The sequence below is a fragment of the Hyperolius riggenbachi genome, chromosome 8 (assembly GCF_040937935.1).
Source record: "Hyperolius riggenbachi isolate aHypRig1 chromosome 8, aHypRig1.pri, whole genome shotgun sequence".
NCBI classification, from domain to species: domain Eukaryota; kingdom Metazoa; phylum Chordata; class Amphibia; order Anura; family Hyperoliidae; genus Hyperolius; species Hyperolius riggenbachi.
In genome coordinates, this window is record NC_090653.1 from 163,377,923 (window position 1) to 163,401,716 (window position 23,794).

Sequence of the window (23,794 nt, forward strand, 5' to 3'; positions counted from 1 at the left end):
TCTACCTTGGTCTTTCTGCACAACCTCCTGTATTGGGCAATCTATGCTGGTAGACTAGGAAGAACCAGTGGCGGACATACGGCCGTGCAGGCCGTGCCACCGCACGAGGGCCCCTGAAGTTCCGCTGCTTCAGGGGCCCATTAAGTATTGCAGGGTTTTTTTTTTATTTTACCTTTTATTTTTTTTAACCTGGGGGGCCCCCGACTGCTGTCCTCCCCCCTCACCTCGGGCCCCCCCCATCTCCTCATGTGTCGGGAGAGCGGAAAATACAGGAAGTCTCCGGCCGGGGCTGCGCAGCTGCCGCTTGGTCTCCGATATGTCTCCAACTTGGAGACATATCGGAGACCAAGCAGCAGCTGCCTCTAGCGTCTGCTGCCTGCAGCCCCGGCCGGAGACTTCCTGTATTTTCTGCTCTCCCGCCGGCCGCCGCGCATACCGGGAGGGGGGCCCCGAGGTGAGTGAGGGAGGATAGAAGTCGGGCCCCCCACCCGGATAGCTACCCACCCGGCTACCTTACCCACCCACCCGGCTACCTTACCCACCCGGCTACCTACCCGGCTACCTAACCACCCTGCCGGCTACCTACTTACCCACCCACCCGGATACCTACACACCCACCCGGCTACCTACCTACCCACCCGGCTACCTAACCACCCACCCGGCTACCTACCTACCCACCCGACTACCTAACCACCCACCCGGCTACCTACCCCGCTACCTAACCACCCACCCGGCTACCTACCCGGCTACCTAACCACCCTGCCGGCTACCTACTCACCCACCCGGCTACCTACCCACCCACCCGGCTACCTACCCACCCGGATAACTACACACCCACCCGGCTACCTACCCGGCTACCTACCCACCCACCCGGCTACCTACCCCGCTACCTAACCACCCACCTGGCTACCTACCCACCCTGCCGGCTACCTACCCACCCACCCGGCTACCTACCCACCCGGATACCTACACACCCACCCGGCTACCTACCTACCCGGCTACCTAGCTACCCACCCGGCTACCTACCTACCCGGCTACCTACCCACCCACCCGGCTACCTACCCACCCGGATACCTACACACCCACCCGGCTACCTACTCACCCACCCGGATACCTAACCACCCACCCGGCTACCTAACCACCCACCCGGCTACCTAACCACCCACTCGGCTACCCACCCACCCACCCGGCTACCCAACCACCCACCTGGCTACCCAACCACCCACCCGGCTACCTAACCACCCACCCGGCTACCTAACCACCCACCCGGCTACCTACCCGGCTACCTAACCACCCACCCGGCTACCTACCCGGCTACCTAACCACCCACCCGGCTACCTACCCACCCACCAGGCTACCTACCTACCTACCCACCCGGCTACCTACCAACCCACCAGGCTACCTACCTAAAGACCCACCAGGCTACCTACCCACCCACCCAGCTACCTAACCACCCACCTACCCAGCCGGCTACCTACCCACCCGCCTACCCAGCCACCCACCAGGCTACCCACCCACCCGGCTACCCAGCCACCCACCAGGCTACTTACCCACCCGGCTAAGGGCTACCTACCTACCCACCCGGCTGCCTACCTACCTACCCACCAGGCTACCTATCCACCCAACCACCCATGGGAGCTGCGCGCCGGATGGAGGCTGGGACAGGAGGTCTGCTGCTGCAGGTGAGTAAATGTTTTTTTTTTATTATTTTTTTTAGCAGGTGTATGTTCTGGGCAGGTCTGCCACATGATTGTGTGTATGTTCTGGGCAGGTCTGCCACATGATTGCATGTATGTTCTGGGCAAATTTGCTACATGATTGCATGTGTTTTCTGGGCAAATCTGCCGACATGATTGCACGTATTTTCTGGGCAAATCTGCTGACATGATTGCACTTATTTTCTGGGCATATCTGCCGACATCATTGCACGTATTTTCTGGGCATATCTGCCGACATCATTGCACGTATTTTCTGGGCATATCTGCCGACATCATTGCACGTATTTTCTGGGCATATCTGCCGACATCATTGCACGTATTTTCTGGGCATATCTGCCGACATGATTGAATGTATTTTCTGGGCAAATCTGCCGACATGATTGAATGTATTTTCTGGGCAAATCTGCTCACATTATGTGTATTTTCTTGAGAAAACCTCCACAGTTATGTGAATTTTCTGGGGAAAGGGTCACCAAAACTTGGGCCCACTGTCTTTTGCGTTGCACTTTTCAAGGGAACCTGAGGTGAGAATAATATTGAGGCTGCCATATTTCTCTCCTTTTAAGCAATACCATTTGCCTGGTTGCCGTTCTGGTCCTCTGCCTCTTATTCTTTCAACCATAGACCCTGAACAAGCATGCAGCAGGTCAGGGGTTTCTGACAATATTGTCAGAACTGAGAAGATTAAGCTGCATGCTTGTTGCTGGTGTAATTCAGTTTATTACTGCAGCCAAATAGATCAGCAGGGCCGCCAGGCAACTAGTATTGTTTAAAATAAATATGGCAGCCTCCATATCACGCTCACCCCGGGATCACTTTAAATTACAGTTAGCTCCGCCCTTATCCGGTCATTGCCACGCCCATTTTTTGCCGCGATGCTACGCGCCGCAGGTTCTATCCACACCCATTTTTTGCTTTATAGCCACGCCCATTTTTTGGCGCGGCGCGGTCAGGGAGGCCCACAATTGATATTTTGCACAGGAGCCCTCTGCTGCCTGTGTCCGCCACTGGGAAGAACCTAGAGCTGTATTATGTTACAAGAGCATCACCTTGGTAAGGACAGAGGTAAAGCAAGAGTTTAAAATCTCAGCTTTAACCTGAACTTCCACAATCTGCATGATATTTTAAAGTCCTATGTTCTCAGCCTTCTTTATTTGGTGGAATTTGTTTTTCAAGCTGCATACATTTGCATATAAAACTCAAGAATTATCATCAACTACAAGAATTCTTTGCATGCCATTGACCATCCATAGCTCCAAGTTAACAGGTTTTGAATCACCCACCATGTCTGAAGAAAACATAGCCATCTGCAGACAGAAAAGAAGAGGCCATTTTAATAACACTAGGTTACAAAATGGTATAAAAAGCACTGACGTGTTATATAAAAATTTCAAAAAATAGTTGAGCTTAAAATTTTCAAAAAAAAAGTTGAGCTTAAAATTTTCATAAAAAAAGTTGAGCTTTTCCTTTAAGGACAACTGAAGTGAGAGGGATATGGAGGCTGCCATATTTATTTTCTTTTAAGCAATACCTGTTGCCCGGCTATCCTGCTGATCCTCTGCCTCTAATACTTTTAGCCATAGACCCTGAACAAGCATGCAGATCAGGTGTTTCTGACATTATTGTCAGATCTGACAAGATTAGCTGCATGCTTTTGTCTGGTGTTGTTCAGACACTACTGCAGCCAAATAGATAAGCAGACGGCACACAAGAAAGCTTCTTCAAGTGTACAGAGTATGCAGAACACAACGTGTTTCTGGCAACACCCTTCCTTAGGTGTGTTGTTGCAGGAGTGGTGTATCTACAGGAGTCTGGCACCGGCTTCCAGGTCTAGAGTCAGAGACCTGCCTAAGGTGTGTGGTCAGTGTGTTACATACAAAATAGATAAGCAGGACTGCCAGGCAACTAGTATTGCTAGAAGGTAATACATATGGCACCTTCCATATACTTCTCACTTCAGTTGTCTGTTGTACGAATGGACAGATGATGTCAGTATGCTCTGACGAGCAGCATGGTGGTGTAGTGGATAGCACTCTTGCCTTGCAATGTTGGGTCCTGGGTTCAAATCCCAGACAGGTCAACATCTGCAAGGAGTTTGTATGTTTCCCTGGTGTCTCTGTGGGTTTCCTCTGGGCCCTCTGATTTTCTCCCACATCCCCAAAAACATACAGATAAGTTAATTGGCGTCCGCTAAAATTGGCCCGGGACTAGAATAGACATATGACTATGGTAGGTATTAGATTGTGAGCTTCTCCGAGGGACAGTTGGTGACAAGACTATATATACTGTAAACTGCTATATAAATACTAATTAATAATAATCATGTCTTTTGCTTCTCCATGTTTATATTTACAGCTGAGAAAAGTTTATTACATACATAAAGAGCTAGTGTAAATCAATCAGAGACAGAGTGAATTCTGCATAAAAATGAATTCTAACCTTGGTCGAGTATTGTATGTAATACTCATTATATTTGCTCTTACACTAATTTCTTGAAGGACTAGATTTCAGGAATACATTTTCCCTTCATCAGATACATAAACATAATTTGTCTTCCAACTGGTCAAAAATATGAGCACATTCTACAACTAACTCTTAGGCAGCCCCACATGGGGAAATCCCACAGGGTGCTCAATGATAGAAATGTAATAAAAAGAGCAATGGTCTTGCCTTTTCAGACATTAAAGGGAACGTTAACTGAACCTAAAAAAAATATATAGTTTCACTATACCTGGGGCTTCCCCCAGCTCCGTCACTTACCAATCATCAGTGGTCCCTCGCTGTGGCTCAGTTTCGTTTTTGGCAGTGCGCCTGTGTGGCCCTGGCCATGTGCGTCCTTGATCATGCTCCCGTCCCTGTGGCCATCTGGCACCTGAGCAGTACATGTATGAAACTGAGCCACGACAGAGGACTGAATGATTGGTGAGTGATGGCGCGTGCACAGGACGGCTGCAGGGGGCTAGTGGTAGCCCCAGGTAATTGAAACTTTTTTTTTAGGTTCAGTTAAGGTTCCCTTTAACATCTGAAAAGACAAGAGGAACTTTAACCCAGGACTGAACTTCAACCCAATCAGTAGCCAATACCGCTTTCTTATGAGAAATCTTTACCTTTTTTCTTATGGATCATCAGGGATATATGTATGGCTGATATTCTAGTGAAACCCCTCCCACAGTGTGATGGCAGGACCATGGTCATGACAGTTTCCTGTCTTGGAACCTTATTGCATTGTGGGAAATAAGGCCCAAGCAAGCAGCAACTCTAGGTAATGGCTGTTGGGCTGACATGAGCAAATTACACTGTTAATATCAATAATGTCTTGACCTATCTTCTATTTTTTAACCTCTCACTTTGAAATGGGTTAATTTATTTCTCTCTCTCCCCCCCCCCCCCCACATTACTTCTACTATATATCTTTTGGAAAAAAAATCTTCTTTAAAGAGAACCCGAGGTGGGTTCTAAGAATCCTAATAGCAGACAGAGGCTGGCTGTGCATATAATCACCAGCCTCTGTTGCTATATATCGTTACTCCAGGGCCCCCCTGCGCTCTGCTCTGCCCCCCATAAATCACAGTCAGGGGCGGGCAATCAGTATAGCAACCATAGAGGTTGCTATGGGGCCCGCGGCAGCCCTACGTCTCAGGGGGTCTGTAGATCAGTCAGAGGACTTCTTTTTTTTTTTTTTAATTACTGTAATGCTGTGGACCGCAGACTGGCTGCGACTGGAGCCGAACTGGAGGAGCATGTCCTGGAGCCAGAGGCCTGCCTGGATTGGACCCGCCACCGTGCATAACCCGAGGAGGAGCGACCCGCACCCGACACAACCCGTCACCCAACCCCACGCTAGGCAAGCTGCAGGATTGTGTGTAAGTATGTATGTATTTGCCTGGTGCTGGCTGCTGTGGACGGAGGTGTGAGGGGGCCGGGGGGAGAGAGAGAGTTGCTGACAGACCAACCACCACCCTATAAAGGTTAAGTGGCCAGGGCGGGGCACCATATTGCTATTTGCCTGGTGCTGGCTGCTGTGAATGGAGGTGTGAGGGGGCCGGGGGGAGAGTGAGAGTTGCTGACAGACCAACCACCACCCTATAAAGGGGAAGTGGCCAGGGCGGGGCACCATATTGCTATTTGCTAAACTACATGGGGGGAAATGGGGGGCTGCAGTGGCACCCATATGGCTAACCTATATGGTAGGGCTGCAGAGACACCCATATGGCTGACCTATATGGGGGCGCAGTGGCACCAGTATGGCTAACCTATATGGGGGGGCGCAGTGGCACCCATATGGCTAACCTATATGGGGGGGGCTGCAGTGGCACCTACATGGCTAACCTATATGGGGGGGCGCAGTGGCACCAGTATGGCTAACCTATATGGGGGGGCACGCAGTGCCACCCATATGGCTAACCTATATAAGGGGGCAGTGGCACCCATATGGCTAACCTATATGCTGGGGGGGGGCAGCGGCATCCATATGGCTAACCTATATGCTAGGGGGGGGGCAGTGGCACCACCACCACCATATGGCAGGCTAAGGTGGCAGTGGCACCACCATATGGCTAACCTATATGCTGGGGAGGGGGGCAGTGGCACCCATATCTGGCTAACCTTTATGCTGGGGGGGCAATGGCAATGGCACCCATGTCTGGCTAGCCTATATGCTGGGGGGGAAGAGGCACCCATGTCTGGCTAAAGTATATGCTGGGGGGGGGCAGTGGCACCCATGTCTGGCTAACCTATATGCTGGGGTGGCAGTGGCACCCATGTCTGGCTAACCTATATGCTGTGGGGGGGGGCAGTGGCACCCATGTCTGGCTAACCTATATGCTGGAAGGGGGGGCAGTGGCACCCATGTCTGGCTAACCTGTATGCTGGGGGGTGGGCAATGGAACCCATGTCTGGCTAACCTATATGTTGAGGGGCAGTGGCACCCATGTCTGGCTAACCTATATTCTGGGGGGCAGTGGCACCACCACCACCACCACCATATGGAAGGCTAAGGGGGCACTGGCAGCACCATATGGCTAACCTATATGCTGGGGGGGGGGGCAGTGGCACCCATATCTGGCTAACCTTTATGCTGGGGGGTGCAATGGCAATGGCACCCATGTCTGGCTAGCCTATATGCTGGGGGGCAGTGACACCCATGTCTGGCTAAAGTATATGCTGGGGGGGCAGTGGCACCCATGTCTGGCTTACCTATATGCTGGGGGGGGGGGCAGTGACACCTATGTCTGGCTAACCGGTATGCTGGGGGGCAGTGGCACCTATGTCTGGCTAACCGGTATGCTGGGGGGCAGTGGCACCCATGTCTGGCTAACCTATATGCTGGGGGGCAGTGGCACCCATGTCTGGCTAAAGTATATGCTGGGGGGGGGGCAGTGGCACCCATGTCTGGCTAACCTATATGCTGGAAGGGGCAGTGGCACCCCTGTCTGGCTAACCTATATGCTGGGGGGGCAGTGGCACCCATGTCTGTTTAGCCTATATGCGGGGGGGGGGGGGGCAGTGGCACCCATGTCTGGCTAACCTATATGCTGGGGGGGCAGTGGCACCCATGTCTGGCAAACCTATATGCTGGGGGGCAGTGACACCCATGTCTGGCTGACCTATGTTATATCTTCGGCCACTGTTGATTCTTCCACCGCAGGAAGAGATGTTGCCCAGTAGTGGGGTCTAAGCATCCATGGGTCTTCACCGACAAACCCCGAAGGGAAGGCTGGACTTAGCCTAGTGTGCACCAGGTCACTACTGGGATAATCTCAGCTGGTGGTCGAGAGAACAGTGACACCTCAGTGTAGAGTATCCAGTAAGCGTAATCCGGGTCCAAGCAAAGGTCACGGCAGGCGGCAGACAGGCGTGGTCGAGATGCAGGCATAAGGTCGAGGCAGGCGGCAGACAGGCGTAATCGAGTTGCAGGCAGGGTCGAGGCAGGCGGCGGACAGACATGGTCAAGTATCAGGCAAAGGGTCAAACCAAGGGCAGAAGATCAAGAGTAGTCAGGCAATCCGGGTCACAACGGCAGATCAAACAAGTAGAAGGCTGGCCGGAGCTCAAGGGCTAGACAGGCGAACTGCACACTAGCTGCCAGAACGAACAGCTCCAACTGCTGGGAGAGCAGGCCTTTTATAGGGGCAGGGCTGCACTTTGGCGCGTAATCTTGAACGCTGAGCATGCGTACGAACATCCGCCAAAACCCTGCGCATGCGTATGCAAAGTCTGACGCCATTCCGTACAAATGTACGCACGCCCACAGCAGCCGTCGCTAAACCACGGCCGGCAATGCGAGCGCAGAGACCAGAGGACGCCAGTGCAATGCGGAAGCCGCATGCGGAAGACGCCGAGGACGGAGCAGAGCCACGTGAGTATGACACTGCCCCCCCTACGGGCAGTCTCCGAATGCCTTCAGGACAAGGCTTTTCTGGATGCTGTCTATGAAACGTACTGACTAACCTAGGTGCGTGAACGTTCCGTGCCGGTTCCCAAGAGTTTTCCTCCGGACCAAAACCTTTCCACTTAATAAGGTACTGAACCGATCTTCCCCGTCTCCTGCTATCCAAAATCCTCTCCACCTCGAATTCCTCCTCACCATCAATCAGGACCGACTGAGGCTGACCGACCGACCTTCCAGGAAATTTGTCCGGAACTACTGCCTTAAAACAAGAAACATGAAAAACAGGATGTATCTTCATTGAATCCGGCAATGCAACTTTAAAAGCAACCTCATTAATTTTCTTAATAATAGGGAAAGGAACAACAAACTTAGGCCCCAGTTTCTTCGAAGGACACCGTATTTTCAGATTAGTTGTGGATAACCAGACTTGATCACCCACCCGGGAAATCAGGGCTTTCCTTTCTCCTATTATCAGCCTGTGTCTTCATTCTTGCCTGAGCCTGCTGAATATTTTCCTGAAGTAATTTAACATTTTCAACAAGCCATTCCATCCTTGCCTGAACCTCCGGAACCCGAGAATGCACTTTAACATCTGGGAATACTGTAGGGTGGAAGCCAAAGTTTGCCAAAAATGGTTACTGTCCTGTAGAAGAGTGAATGTTGTTATTGTAAACAAATTCTGCAACAGGGAGTAAAGAGGACCAGTCATCTTGAGCTACTGAAGAGAAGCAACGGAGGTATTGTTCTAAAGTCTGGTTCGTTCTTTCCGTTTGACCATTAGATTGTGGGTGATAGCCTGATGTTAATGAAGAACGGATCTCCAGTTTTTTGTACAACTCTTGCCAAAATTTGGAAGTAAACTGCACCCCTCTATCTGTGACAATATCAGAAGGAAGACCATGAAGCCTTACGACCTCCCTGATAAAGACCTCAGCTGTAATGGCGGCAGGTGGTATAGATTTTAATGGTATAAAATGAGCCATCTTGGTGAGACGGTCCACGATGACAAGAATCACGGTGAAACCAGAAGAAGACGGTAATTCCACAATAAAATGCATCACGATCATGTCCCAAGGGCGGGATGGGATGGGAAGTGGAGATAATAAGCCCCATAGTTTTGACCTAAGACTTTTAGACCTAGCAAACGTCGAGCAGGAAGAAATATATTCACAACAATCCTTCTTCAGACTAGGCCACCAGAAGTTCCTTTGAAGTAACTCTGTCGTTTTGGCCACGCCACCGTGACCGGCCAACTTATGATCATGGAATAGCTGCAAGACAGAGCATCTTAGTGTTTCTGGAACAAAAATATTTTCTTCGCACATAAATAGTCCATCCCGAAACTGAAGACCTAAAGAAGGATCAGGTTGCCAGGAGGCTGATACTTGTTTGATTTGGGATATTATATATCTGTCTGGATTAAGAGAAAATGTTGAGATGAGAGAATTGTGTCAGATGTCTGGAGATCAACTTCCCCCAGGTACATTCTTGAAAGTGCATCTGCTTTAACATTCTTGGAACCGGGTCGATAGGTTAAATGAAACTCAAACCTGGAGAAAAATAATGCCCACCTGGCCTGTCTTGGGCGGAGACGTTTAGTAGTACGGAGGTATTCCAGATTCCGATGATCGGTGTAGATAATGAATGGATGTTGAGCACCTTCTAGTAGATAGCGCCACTCTTCTAATGCCAGCTTAATTGCCAGAAGTTCCCGATCTCCAATATCATAATTCTTCTTAGCCCCACTTAATTTCCTGGAAAAGAAGGCCACTGGGTAAAGGAGATTCTTTGGTCCAAAACGTTGTGATAGAACTGCACCAACCGCAGTTTCCGAAGCACCTACCTCTACTATAAATGGTTGAGTAGGATCTGCATGATGTAAAATTGGAGCGGAGGTAAACAGAATCTTCAACTGTTCAAAAGCTCTTTGTGCCTCAGGAGTCCAACAGAAACTAGCGTGAGCCTTCGTGAGCTGAGTGATAGGTGCCACCACTGCCGAAAAACCCTTTATAAACTTCCGATAAAAGTTGGCAAAGCCAATGAATCTCTGTATCCCCTTCTTATCAGTAGGAACTGGCCAGTTAAGAATAGCAGAGATCTTCTGAGGATCCATGGCTATACCCTCGGGTGAAATATGAAACCCCAGGAACTGGACAGTCGATCTTTCAAACTCACACTTCGTTGGTTTTGCATAAAGGCCATGAACTCTCAGTCGCCCTAGCACCTTCTTAACCTGCTTCTGATGTTCCTCCAAGGAAGAAGAGTAGATAAGAATATCATCCAGATAAACGATCATAAAAGTATCCAGAAAATCCCTAAAGATGTAATTCACGAAGTGCTGAAAGGTTGCTGGGGCATTGCACAAGCCGAACGGCATCACTAGATACTCATAATGTCCGAAGCGAGAACAAAATGCCGTCTTCCACTCGTCTCCTTCCTTGATGCGTACAAGATTGTATGCTCCCCGGAGATCCAGCTTAGAGAATACCTTGGCTGTATGAAGACGTTGGAAGAGATCGGGTACCAAGGGCAGAGGATACCTGTTTTTGATGGTAATCTTATTTAATGCTCTGTGATCGACACAAGGTCTGAGAGTTCCATCTTTCTTCTCAACAAAAAATATGCCTGAGGTAGAATGTCGAATAAATCCTTTCCGAAGATTTTCTTCAATATAATCTTTCAAAGCCTTAGTTTCAGGATCAGACAGAGGAAAGATGTGCCCAAATGGGCAGCACGGTGGCGTAGTGGTTAGCGCTCTCGCCTTGCAGCGCTGGGTCCCTGGTTCGAATCCCAGCCAGGGCACTATCTGCAAAGAGTTTGTATGTTCTCTCCGTGTCTGCGTGGGTTTCCTCCGGGCACTCCGGTTTCCTCCCACATTCCAAAAACATACAGATAAGTTAATTGGCTCCCCCTAAAATTGGCCTTAGACTACAGTACTTACACTACATAATATAGACATATGGCAATGGAAGGGATTAGATTGTGAGCTCCTTTGAGGGACAGTTAGTGACAAGACAATATATATATATATACACTGTACAGCGCTGCGTAATATGTCGGCGCTATATAAATACTAAATAATAATAATATTAATAAGTGGGATTTCTGAACCCGGGAGAAATTCTATAGGACAATCACAGACTCGATGTGGGGGTAGAGTCTCAGCTGCCCTTTTATCAAAGACATCTAGGAAGTCATGGTAACAGACAGGAACTGTGGGCTTGATCTCTGAACTAACACATAATAAACGTCCAATCTGGGGAAGGCAAAACTGAGCACAGTATGGTGATGAAAAGTTGATCCTGCCTGTTGTCCAGTCAATGCTGGAATTATGTGCCTGCAGCCATGGTATACCCAGAATCACTGGAAATAAGGGAGACGGGAGCAGATCAAAGCTGAGATACTCTTGGTGTTCAGAAGAGAGGGTAACCAATAAAGGTAGGGTTTCTTGTTTAATAGGCCCAGAACTGATGGCCAATCCATCGGCTAATTGCACAGGTAGGCATTGGCTCTTGTTTCGAACTGGTAAGTGTAGTTGCTGGGCTAAGTTGGCATCCATGAAACAAGAGCAAGCTCCGGAGTCGACTATGGCTTTAAGTACGATCACTCCTCCTGGACCCTGCAGGGAAAGAGATAAGGAGATATGAGCTGAAGATCCTGAAGAGACCTGCGAGAAGCAATCCTCACTTACAGTAGACTTACTTGGAGGCCTCACGGGACAGGCTTGGAGGATGTGACCAGCAGCTCCACAATAAAGACATAGGTTAGCGGTGTGTCGGCATTGGCGTTCCTCTGTAGTTAATGGGGAACGGGTCAGTCCAATTTGCATTGGCTCCGGATCTTCCAATGAAGAAGAAGGACTACTAACCACTGGAACTGGTGGGATAGCAGGAACAGAAGGACTCCATGCGGATTTGAATACTCCTGATTTCTCCAAACGTCTCTCCCTCAGTCTGCAATCGATCTGAATAGCTAGTTTTATAAGCTCTTGAAGAGTCTCAGGAATACCTACTTGGGCCAGCTCATCTTTAAGGGAGTCACAAAGACCCAACCGGAATTGGAATTTTAATGCAGCGTCATTCCACTGTGTGTCAGGACTCACTCGACGGAAGTCAGTGACATACTCTTCCACGGGGCGTCTGCCCTGTCGAAGGGATTGTAGAGCAGATTGTGCAGAGGCAGCTCGTCCCGGATCGTCGTAAAGTTCAGCCAGGGCAGTAAAGAATGCTTCCAAGGTATTAAGAGATGCATGTTGCTGGTCTCTCAGCTGCAGAGCCCAGGCCTGAGGCTCCCCTTGCAGAAGGGAGATGACCGTTCCCACCTTAATTGGATCTGATGCAAAAGTCAGGGACAGCAAGGAGAAGTGAAGGAGACAGGCACTCTTGAATTGTCTAAATTTTCCCGATCCCCCGAGAATTGCTCGGGCAATGGGATTCTTGGTTCTGGCGCGGGAGCAGGTAGTGTAGCTGGAGGAAGGATGCCGACAGCAGGTGCCCTGGCTTGAATCTGATCCTGCATTTGGACGTAACCCTGCTGGACCTGTTGTACAGAGATCCTGAGTTCGGCAATCTGTTGGCACAGTTGATCCATAGGAGAGAGTTCCGCAGCACTTGATACTCCAGAGGTGTCCATATTGGCTGTTCATATCTGTTATATCTTCGGCCACTGTTGATTCTTCCACCGCAGGAAGAGATGTTGCCCAGTAGTGGGGTCTAAGCGTTCACAGGTCTTCACTGAAAAAACCCCGAAGGGAAGGCTGAACTTAGCTGCCTAGTGTGCACCAGGTCACTACTGGGATAATCTCAGCTGGTGGTCAAGAGAACAGTGACACCTCAGTGTAGAGTATCCAGTAAGCGTAATCTGGGTCCAAGCAAAGGTCAAGGCAGGCGGCAGACAGGCGTGGTCGAGATGCAGGTGTAAGGTCGAAGCAGGCGGCAGAAAGGCGTGGTCGAGATGCAGGTGTAAGGTCGAAGCAGGCGGCAGAAAGGCGTGGTCGAGATGCAGGCGTAAGGTCGAGGCAGGCGGCAGACAGGCGTAATCGAGTTGCAGGCAGGGTCAAGGCAGGCGGCGGACAGACGTGGTCAAGTATCAGGCAAAGGGTCAAACCAGGGGCAGAAAATCAAGAGTAGTCAGGCAATCTTGGTCACAACGGCAGATCAAACAAGTAGAAGGCTGGCCGGAGCTCAAGGGCTAGACAGGCGAACCACACACTAGCTGCCAGAATGAACAGCACCGACTGCTGGGAGAGCAGGCCTTTTATAGGGGCAGGGCTGCACTTTGGCGCGTAATCTTGAACGCTGCGCATGTGTACGAACGGCCACCAAAACCCTGCGCATGTGTACGCAAGGTCTGGCGCCATTTCGTACAAATGTACGCATGTCCCCGGCAGCAATCGCTAAACCACGGCCGTCAACGCGTGCGCAGAGACCAGAGGACGCCAGTGCAACGCGGAAGTCACATGCGGAAGACGCCGAGGACGGAGCAGAGACACGTGAGTATGACAACCTATATGCTGGGGGGGGCAGCAGCACCCATGCCTGGCTAACCAATATACTGGGGGGGGCAGTGGCACCCATATCTGGCTAACCTATATGCTGGGGGGGGGGGCAGTGGCACCCATATCTGGCTAATGCTGCCCACGATTATTTTCTGGTGAAATGCTGCCCACTTTATGATTATTTTCTGGTGAAATGATGCACACATTGTGATTATTTTATGGTGAAATGATGCACATATTGCGATTATTTTCTGCTGAAATGATGCCCACATTGCGATTATTCTCTGGTGAAATGATGCCCACATTGCGATTATTTTCTGGTTAAATTATGCCCACAATGCGATTATTTTCTGGTTAAATGATGCCCACACTGTGATTATTTTCTGGTGAAATGCTGCCCACTTTACGAATAATTTCTGGTGAAATGCTGCCCACTTTATGATTAATTTCTGGGGAAATGCTGCACACATTGCGATTATTTGATGGTGAAACATTGCTGCATTACAATTATCTTATGGTGAGACATTGCTGCATTATGATTATTTTATGGTGAAACACTGTCCCGTTACGATTATTTGGCACCTATGTGGGGGACCCATAAAAATTTTCGCAAGGGGGCCCAGTGATTTCTAGCTACGCGCCTGACTACTACCTAAACTGGGGACACCTATAGACCTGGCTACTTATACTGTACTTAGAGGGGTGTGGGAATGGTGGGGTGGAGGGTCCTGGAGGAATGTTTGAGTGGGAGGTCCATGGGGTTGGAAAGTCGTGGGGAGGGGTTCCCATAATTTTTTTTTGCTATGGGGCCCAGTCATTTCTAGCTACGCCCCTGATCACAGCCGTGCTGTCCACACGCAGCGTGTCACCAGTCGACTGTTTACAATTGCCTATCAATCTCCGCCGCTCCCCCGCCTCCTCCATAGCTCCGGTCCCAGCACGCATCCCTTCCATCCAATCAGCAGGGAGGGAAGGGACATGGGCGGGGACCGGAGCTATGGAGGAGGCGGGGGAGCGGCGGAGATTGATAGGCAATTGTAAAGAGTCGGCTGGTGACACGCTGTGTGTAGACAGCGTTGGTGTGATTGATTTATGGGGGACAGAGCAGAGCGCAGGGGGACCCTGGAGGGACGATATATAGCAACAGAGGCTGGTGATTATATGCACAGCCAGCCTCTGTCTGCTATTAGGATTCTTAGAACCCACCTCGGGTTCTCTTTAACCTTTTCGGGACCGGCCGCCTAACCCCCTTTAAGGACCAGGCATTTTGCGGTGGGGGGGTGCGCATTACGGGGGTCAGGCGGCCGGATCCCCTCTGTGGCCGGCTGTGCAGTGTCCCCCCCCATGGTGGCAGGTGTCCCCTCTTTTGCCAGCAGCCATCACTCACCTTCCAGGCTCCAGCGATGAGCTGCAGTAGCCCACTCTTCTCCGTCCGGCATCTCCGCTCCTAATGCCACTCAGTTCCGGTTCGTGGCTTGATGACATCATCAAGCCGGGACCCGGAACTGAGCGCCATTAGAATCGGAGATGCCGGCCAGAACAGAGGGGGCGCCGATCGTCGCTGGAACGGCAGGGAGGTGAGTGGATCCTCTTCTTTTCCCCCCTGCCGCCGCCGCTGTCAAAGTAATCACTACGATCCAACGGCGATCGTAGTGATCACATGATCAGCAGCCATACGTGATGGCTGCTGATCACTTGGGGGAGATGTCAGCTGTCATATGACAGCTTAATCTCCCCCTCCGGGTGCGCACGATCGCGTCGGGAGCGGAAACGGCGGGCCGGCATAGATCCTACGCCGCATCAGGCTAGAACAGCCACAAGTGCGGCGTAGGATCTCATGCACGTGGTCCTGAAAAGGTTAAAGGGAAGAGAACCTTAACTGAGAGGGATATGGATGTTTCCTTTTAAACAATACCAGTTGCCTGGCAGTCCTGCTGACCTCTTTGGCTACAGTGGTGGCTGAATCACAGACCTGAAACAAGCATGCAGCTAATCCAGTCTGACTTCAGTCAGAGCACCCGATCTGCATGCTTGTTCAGGGGCTGTGGCTAAAAGTATTAGATACACTGGATCAGCAGGAGTGTCAGGCAACATGCATTATTTTAAAAGGAAAAATCCACATCCTTCTCAGTTTAGGTTTCCTTTAACCTCCCTGGCGGTAAGCCCGTGCTGAGCACGGGCTATGCTGCCGGGAGGCACCGCTCAGGCCCCGCTGGGCCGATTTGCATAATTTTTTTTTTGCTGCACGCAGCTAGCACTTTGCTAGCTGCGTGCAGTGCCCGATCGCCGCCGCTACCCGCCGATCCGCCGCTATACGCGCCGCCGCAGCCGCCCCCCCCCAGACCCCGTGCGCTGCCTGGCCAATCAGTGCCAGGCAGCTCCGTGGGGTGGATCGGAGTCCCCTTTGACGTCACGACGTCGATGACGTCGGTGACGTCATCCCGCCCCGTCGCCATGGAGATCCCGTTCTTTGAACGGGATCTCCTGATCTCCGATCGCCGGCGGCGATCGGAGGGGCTGGGGGGATGCCGCTGAGCAGCGGCTATCATGTAGCGAGACCTCGTCTCGCTACATGAAAAAAAAAAAATTAAAAAAAAACCTATTTGCTGCCCCCTGGCGGATTTTGCCAAACCGCCAGGAGGGTTAAGGCAAACACAGTATAGGCTTGGAGGAGGGTCATTCTTGGAGTACTTTGTTGGACTGATGTTGAGCACTACCTAACAAAGTAAACAGCTAAATAACAGTGACCTTTGTGATGGAAGCAGCCCTACAAAAACATCATTTTTTTATTGCACTAACAGAGCGGAAGAGATTCTCAAAGATATATAAAATAATAATCAACAAGAAAAAATTAAAGAGGATTTACACCTATTTGAATGACTCTTGGTCTAAATTAATAGATAATAAAAAGACCAGGAGTTTTCTTTTTCTGTTCTTATCCTCAATATAATCTAGCAAAAATCTGTGTCACATACCATATTTTTCAGAATATAAGACACACTTGTGTTTAGAGAGCAAAAACCATGGAAAAAATAGATATATACTAAACCTAGTGCATCCATGTTCCAGGACATTCTTGTAAATGCTCTCTCCCATTGTCCTTCTGCGTCCACCGTGTCCCCTCCTGTCCTCCTGTGTGTGTCCATGTGTCCCCTCTCCCCCCCCCCCCCTCCGTGTGGTCCTCCTGCCTAGTGTTGGGCGAACAGTGTTCGCCACTGTTCGGGTTCTGCAGAACATCACCCTGTTCGGGTGATGTTCGAGTTCGGCCGAACACCTGACGGTGCTCGGCCAAACCGTTCGGCCGAACTAAGAGCGCATGGCCGAACGTTCCCCGAACGTTCGGCTAGCGCTGTGATTGGCCGAACGGGTCACGTGGTTCGGGCCCGAACGCGCTCTGATTGGCCGAACGGTCACGTGGTTCGGGTAAATAAATACCCGAACCACGTCATATCTCCGCCATTTGTCTGTGGGTTTAGCTTTGGGTAGGCAGGCAGGGTAGTTCGCTCTCCAGCCACGCTAGCCAGGGTCCCCCCCAGTCATTGTGTGTCGCTGCTGGGAACAGTAGTACACCGCTCGCTCAGCCACACTATATATAGCATTGTTTACTGCCACTGTGTACCTCGCTCAGCCACGCTATATATATAGCATTGTGTTTTCTGACACTCTGTGTACACGGCTTAGCCTGACTAATATAGCATTGTGTGTACTGCCACTGTGCACCTCGCTCAGCCACGCTATATATAGCATTGTGTGTACTGCCACTGTGCACCTCGCTCAGCCACGCTATATATAGCATTGTGTTTTCTGACACTCTGTGTACACGGCTTAGCCTGACTAATATAGCATTGTGTGTACTGCCACTGTGCACCTCGCTCAGCCACGCTATATATAGCATTGTGTGTACTGCCACTGTGCACCTCGCTCAGCCACGCTATATATAGCATTGTGTGTACTGCCACTGTGCACCTCGCTCAGCCACGCTATATATAGCATTGTGTTTTCTGACACTCTGTGTACACGGCTTAGCCTGGCTATATAGCATTGTGTGTACTGCCACTGTGCACCTCGCTCAGCCACGCTATATATAGCATTGTGTTTTCTGACACTCTGTGTACACGGCTTAGCCTGACTATATAGCATTGTGTGTACTGCCACTGTGTACCTCGCTCAGCCACGCTATATATAGCATTGTGTTTACTGCCACTCTGTGTACACGGCTCAGCCAGACTATATAGCATTGTGTGTACTGCCACTCTGTGTACACGGCTCAGCCAGACTATATAGCATTGTGTGTACTGCCACTCTGTGTACACCGCTCAGCCAGACTATATAGCATTGCGTACTCTGCCAGTCAGTGTGTATATTGCTGGGATCAGTAATACTCCACTCACCGCCAACCACTATATGAGCTCACCATGAGTTCCTCAGAGACCTCCGCTGTGAGCAGCACTCCCAACAACAGCAACAGCCAACGCCCCACGCAAGCTATGACATCCACTACAGCAGCCAGTGGTCAGCAGCAGCCCTCTCCGGAGGAGAATGTTGTGTCCATCGGTCCGTCGCCAGAACGATTAATGAGGGCTTCCATTGAGGAGATGATGGGGCCTGATGTGGAGGAGGAGGTCGGGCTCAGGCCAGCATCCCAAGTTAATGTTGAGGACGATGAGGGGTCTGTGTCTGGGGATGTTGGGGTGGCAGAGGTGGTGGGTGGGTCAGACTCAGGAGAAGAGTTGTATGATGAGGATGATGATCGGGACCATCTGTATGTGCCTCAGAGTCCGACCCCGGAAAACATGTTGTATCGTGTGTTTAGGTACTAAAATCTGCGTTCCCACTTCCCAGTACTGCCTGCAGTGCCCGGGTCCACATATATTATCCATATAATCCATATAATCCATATAATTTTTTGGGCAGCACTATCAAACTGTGGTACTATGAGTGAGTTGCCATGGTCCTTCTGTGCTGTCTGTCACACTCACCGTCTGTCTGCAGATGGATTGTTCAACACAGCTACGCCATCTGACATGTAGTCCTGGACCTTGACCATCTTCTCTAGGCGATTGGTGTTGGAGGACGTGGAACTGCCCGATTGCTGTTCTGTGGGCTGCTGCATGGGTGTCAGAAAATGTTCCCACTCCAAGGACACTGCCAATACCATTCCCTTTTGGGCACTAGCAGCAGCTTGTGTTCTTTGCTGCCCTCCTGGTCCTCCTGGGTTTGCTGAAGTCAGTCTGTCGGCGTACAACTGGCTAGAGAAGGAGGAGGATGTCAATCTCCTCTCTAAAGTCTCCATCCTCAAGGGCCTGCTGGAATTGTTCCATTTTTGACCTGTCTGACACTTTCTTCAATCAGTTTTTTAACATTGTGTTTGTATAAACTGGGTATAAACCCAGTAATTGGTGTTGTCCAGATTCCAGAATAATAAATAATAATGAATAGTGAATAATGCGCGGGCCGCGTTCAATGCAGTCTAGCATGAATTGAGCCATGTGTGCCAGAGAGTCCTGCCAGACTCCTCTATCTTCATGTTCTTGTAAGCGTTGTGATTGTTGTGATGCACCATATTCGTCACCAGCATCACTTTCTTCCTCTTCTGCTGTCCTTTCCCGCTAAATTGTGGAAGTCCAACGTGCACCGCTCTGTCCCTCGGCAGTGGGGGCATCCAATTCCTGCTCCAACTCCAGCTGTTCCTCGTCCTGTTCTTTGTCATAGCTGGGACCAGCGTTTCCTGAGGCAGGTTGCCTGATGTTGGTATCATCACGCTGATCGTTTTCATCTTCAGAATCCCCCACTTGCATCATGCCAGCGGTTTCCATCTTCAACATTGATTTCTTCAGTAAACACAGCAGTGGTATTGTAATGCTGACTGTAGAGTTGTCACTGCTCAGTCACGCAACGTGGATTGCTCAAAATTTTGGAGGACTTGGCAGAGATCCAACATGGTGGCCCAATCAGATCCACAGAAGCTTGGTAGCTACTAGCTGCTGGAATGCGCCTCGGCACTGCGCAAAAGCGTGCTAGCATGTGCAGCGTAGAATTCCAGCGCGTAGGCAGGGACATCACCCAGCGAGCGATGGTGCGCTAGATTGAAGCGCTCCTGCATCTCTTGGTGAGTCCTTCAGAAGCGGTACTGGACTTTTAACAATGTTTTTTTTTTTTCCTTCAACAGAAGATCTGCCACGTTGGAGTGAGGAGGACGCCGCCGACCCCGACACCAAGCTGAACCCCGGCGAACTCCAAGCAGAGGATCTTCAGGAATCCTCAAGGCTTTGAGCAAGCTGAGGAGGATCAGCAGTCCCGACGAGACCTCTCCTCATATGCGACTGAGTGCAGTGGAGCTCCCCAGAACAACCTCTCAGTTGTCACTTTGTCACTGGTCACTTTGTCACTTTGTCACTTTGTCATTTTGTCACTTTGTCAGTTGTCACTTTGTCACTGGTCACTTTGTCACTTGTCACTTTGTCATTTTGTCACTTGTCACTTTGTCACTTGTCACTTCTCACTTTGTCACTTGTCACTTTGTCATTTTGTCACTTGTCACTTTGTCACTTGTCACTTCTCACTTTGTCACTTGTCACTTTGTCATTTTGTCACTTGTCACTTTGTCACTTGTCACTTTGTCATTTTGTCACTTGTCACTTTGTCACTTGTCACTTCTCACTTTGTCATTTTGTCACTTTGTCATTTTGTCACTTTGTCACTTTGTCACTGGTCACTTTGTCACTTGGTCACTTGTCCAGATGATCTCGGTACACCTCCTGAGATTCAAATTCCTGCACACATTGCTCTGGGATTTGGGTGTGATGAATGATGCATCTAACTGGCCACCGGAGGCAATTAAGGCCTTCAAAACATTGAAAGCAGCTTTCTGTTCCGCCCCCATTTTGCGTCATGTTGAGTTGTTGACGTCATGTTCATCCTCGGCCTCGCCTTGCATTTCAGTGCGAGGTGCATTTTCCACAGAAAAAGGTTGTGAATCCGGGCACAACATTTGTGGCTGTTCCATTGACCTTTCACAGGTAGAAGATTGTGGGGGTGGGAATAGCTCCTCCGAATAGCCCATTGTTTCCTGAAAACTACTCATTGCATTGCTTTGCGCACACATTTTTTTGTCCTCATGCAAGGCCTGAGTTGCACCTGAAAGCGTGGCCTTCTCCTCCTGCGCCTCCTCCTGTTCCATCACGTCTGCTGCTGCTGGGTTAGCGTTGACGCCCGGTCCCTGTTTATTGAACCTCTTATCTTTATTACATTTATGACTGCATGGCGGTAAAAAGCATGCTATCCGCACGCTTCTTGTCCTCATGCAAGGCCTGGGTTGTTGTGTCTCAAAAAGCATGGCCTTCTCCTCCTGCGCCTGCTCCTGTTCCATCACGTGTGCTGCTGCTGCTGGGTTACCGTTACCGGTCCCTTTTCCTGGAACCTCTTCTCTGTATTACATTTATGACTGCATGGCGACAAAAAGCATGTTACCTGTCCAAAGAAACATGACATTTTCCACATTTAAAAGACAGTTTTTCCTTTGAAACTTTACAATCAATTTTCTCAAAAACTATAAGCTCTTTTTCAAATATTTTTTTTCCTCTTGTACCCACTCCCAAGGTGCACATACCCTGCTAATTTGGGGTATGTAGCATGTAAGGAAGCTTTACAAAGCACGAAAGTTCGGGTCCCCATTGACTTCCATTATGTTCGAAGTTCGGGTCGAACACCCGAACATCGCGGCCATGTTCGGCCTGTTCGGCCCGAAGCCGAACATCTAGATGTTCGCCCAACACTACTCCTGCCCCATGTGTCCTCTCCTGTCCTGCTGTGTGTCTCCCCCTCCTGTCCTCCTGTGTGTGTCCATGTGTCCCCTCTTGCCCCCCCCCCCCGTGTGGTCCTCCTGCCCCATGTGTCATCTCCTGTCCTGCTGTGTGTCTCCCCCTCCTGTCCTCCTGTGTGTGTCCATGTGTCCCCTCTTGCCCCCCCCCCCCCCATGTGGTCCTCCTGCCCCATGTGTCATCTCCTGTCCTGCTGTGTGTCTCCCCCTCCTGTCCTTCTGTGTGTGTCCCCTCCAGTCCCCATGTCTACTTCTGTCCTCCTGTGTGTGTCCATGTCCCCTCCAGCCCCCCTATGTGGTCCTCCAGTCCCCATGTCCTGGAAACTGGAGAAAAAGTGCATCTTATATTCCCAAAAATATGGTAATTTGTTAGTATTTTTGAGCTAGAATTACTATCCCAAGTATTTTTAATTTAGAATTATAACTGCATAACCTTGGTAAGAATGCAACATACTGACAACCGCTGAAAGATTAGTGTTTTTGACTGCAGTTAAGTACACACCCATAATAAGTTGTCTTGGTTTTATAAAAAATATGTTTGCAATAACACAAACTCTGATTCATGAATCTTTTAACAATCTCTGTTACTTTTTGCCTTAAGAAAGGATCGGGAGGACACCTAAATGCAGACAGTGTTTAAAATCCAGACCAAGTTTGCTGGAGCTTATGTTCTCCAGCGTTAGTAACTCAACTCCAGAGAGGCACCACCTGGTATATCCTAGAAATCAAACCCAAATACAAGCTAAGCAACTCCTCTGAGGTAGCCCCTCTCTGCCAATTTCTCCATTGACTACCAATAGTAGTGAGCAGAAATTACAGCAATGCATAATTACACATCGTAATTTGCAATTACACATCGTAATCATAATGCAAAATTAGCAGATTAGTCGTAAAAAAAACTTGCATAGAAATGTAATCGCTACTCGTAATTACGCAAGTTATTCATGCAAAATTTTGTTTGCGTTACGTGGCGGTTCCATAAACTTAAATGGCATGCAAATGGCCGCTGACTTTAGCGGTTAACCACCTGAGCATTACGCCAGCGCCGCTCAGGAGATTTTGCTGCTTTAGAGTCCCCAGGACTAATTTAACTGTTTTCCTGGCTGTAAAAGCTTTAGCTAGCACTAGGCTAGCTAGTACATGTAGCCGGCAACCCCCGATCACCAGCCAGTTAATACATCACCCAGCTCTTCTCTATGGGGAGGATCATACATGACGTCATTATGTCACCAATGTCATGACGTCATGCGCAGACCCGATCCTCCCCATAGAGAGACTGGAGCTGTCCGGGGAGGCTGCGCCGATCGCTGGAGCCAGGTGGGGTAATGTATTAACTGGCTAGATCGGGGTATCGGGGCAATCGGGGTGTGCATATACTAGCTAGCCTAGTGCTAGCTAAATCTTTTACAGCAAGGAAGTTACATTAGTCCTGAGGGACCCCTGAGGAGAGCAAGCGGTATGTTCAACACAGTGTCAGACATACCGCTAAGGAGGTTAACAGCAAAGCCCCCTTATGTGCTAGAAACACCAAATTTGCAGGGTATGTAGAGGAGGACAGTGGGTACAAGAGGAAAACAATTCAAAAAGACCTTATAGTTTTTGAGAAAATCGATTTTAAAGTTCTTGTTCTGAGTGTGGGAAATGTTTCAACGGCCACCGACTTTAGCTGTTAATAGCAAAGCCTTCTTATATGCTAGAAACACCAAATGTGCAGGGTATGTTAAAGAGCTTGTAGCTTTTGAGAAAATTGTTGTTAAAATTTGAGGAAAAAAGTTGCGATTTAAATGCGGTAAAATGACATAGTCATAGTTATTTTGGTTGAAAAAAGACATACGTCCATCGAGTTCAACCAGAGAACAAAATACAACACCAGCCTGCTCCCTCACATATCCCTGTTGATCCAGAGGAAGGCAAAAAAACCTTTACAAGGCATGGTCCAATTAGCCCCAAAAGGGAAAAAAATTCCTTACAGACTCCAGATAAAATCCCTGGATCAACATCGTTAGGCATTACCTAGTAATTGTAGCCATGGATGTCTTTCAACGCAAGGAAAGCATCTAAGCCCCCTTTAAACACAGGTATAGAGTTTGCCATAACAACTTCCTGTGGCAATGCATTCCACATCTTAATCACTCTTACTGTAAAGAACCCTTTCCTAAATAAATGGCTAAAACGTTTTTCCTCCATGCGCAGATCATGTCCTCTAGTCCTTTGAGAAGGCCTAGGGACAAAAAGCTCATCCGCCAAGCTATTATATTGCCCTCTGACGTATTTATACATGTTAATTAGATCCCCTCTAAGGCGTCTTTTCTCTAGACTAAATAAACCCAGTTTATCTAACCTTTATTGGTAAGTGAGACCTTCCATCC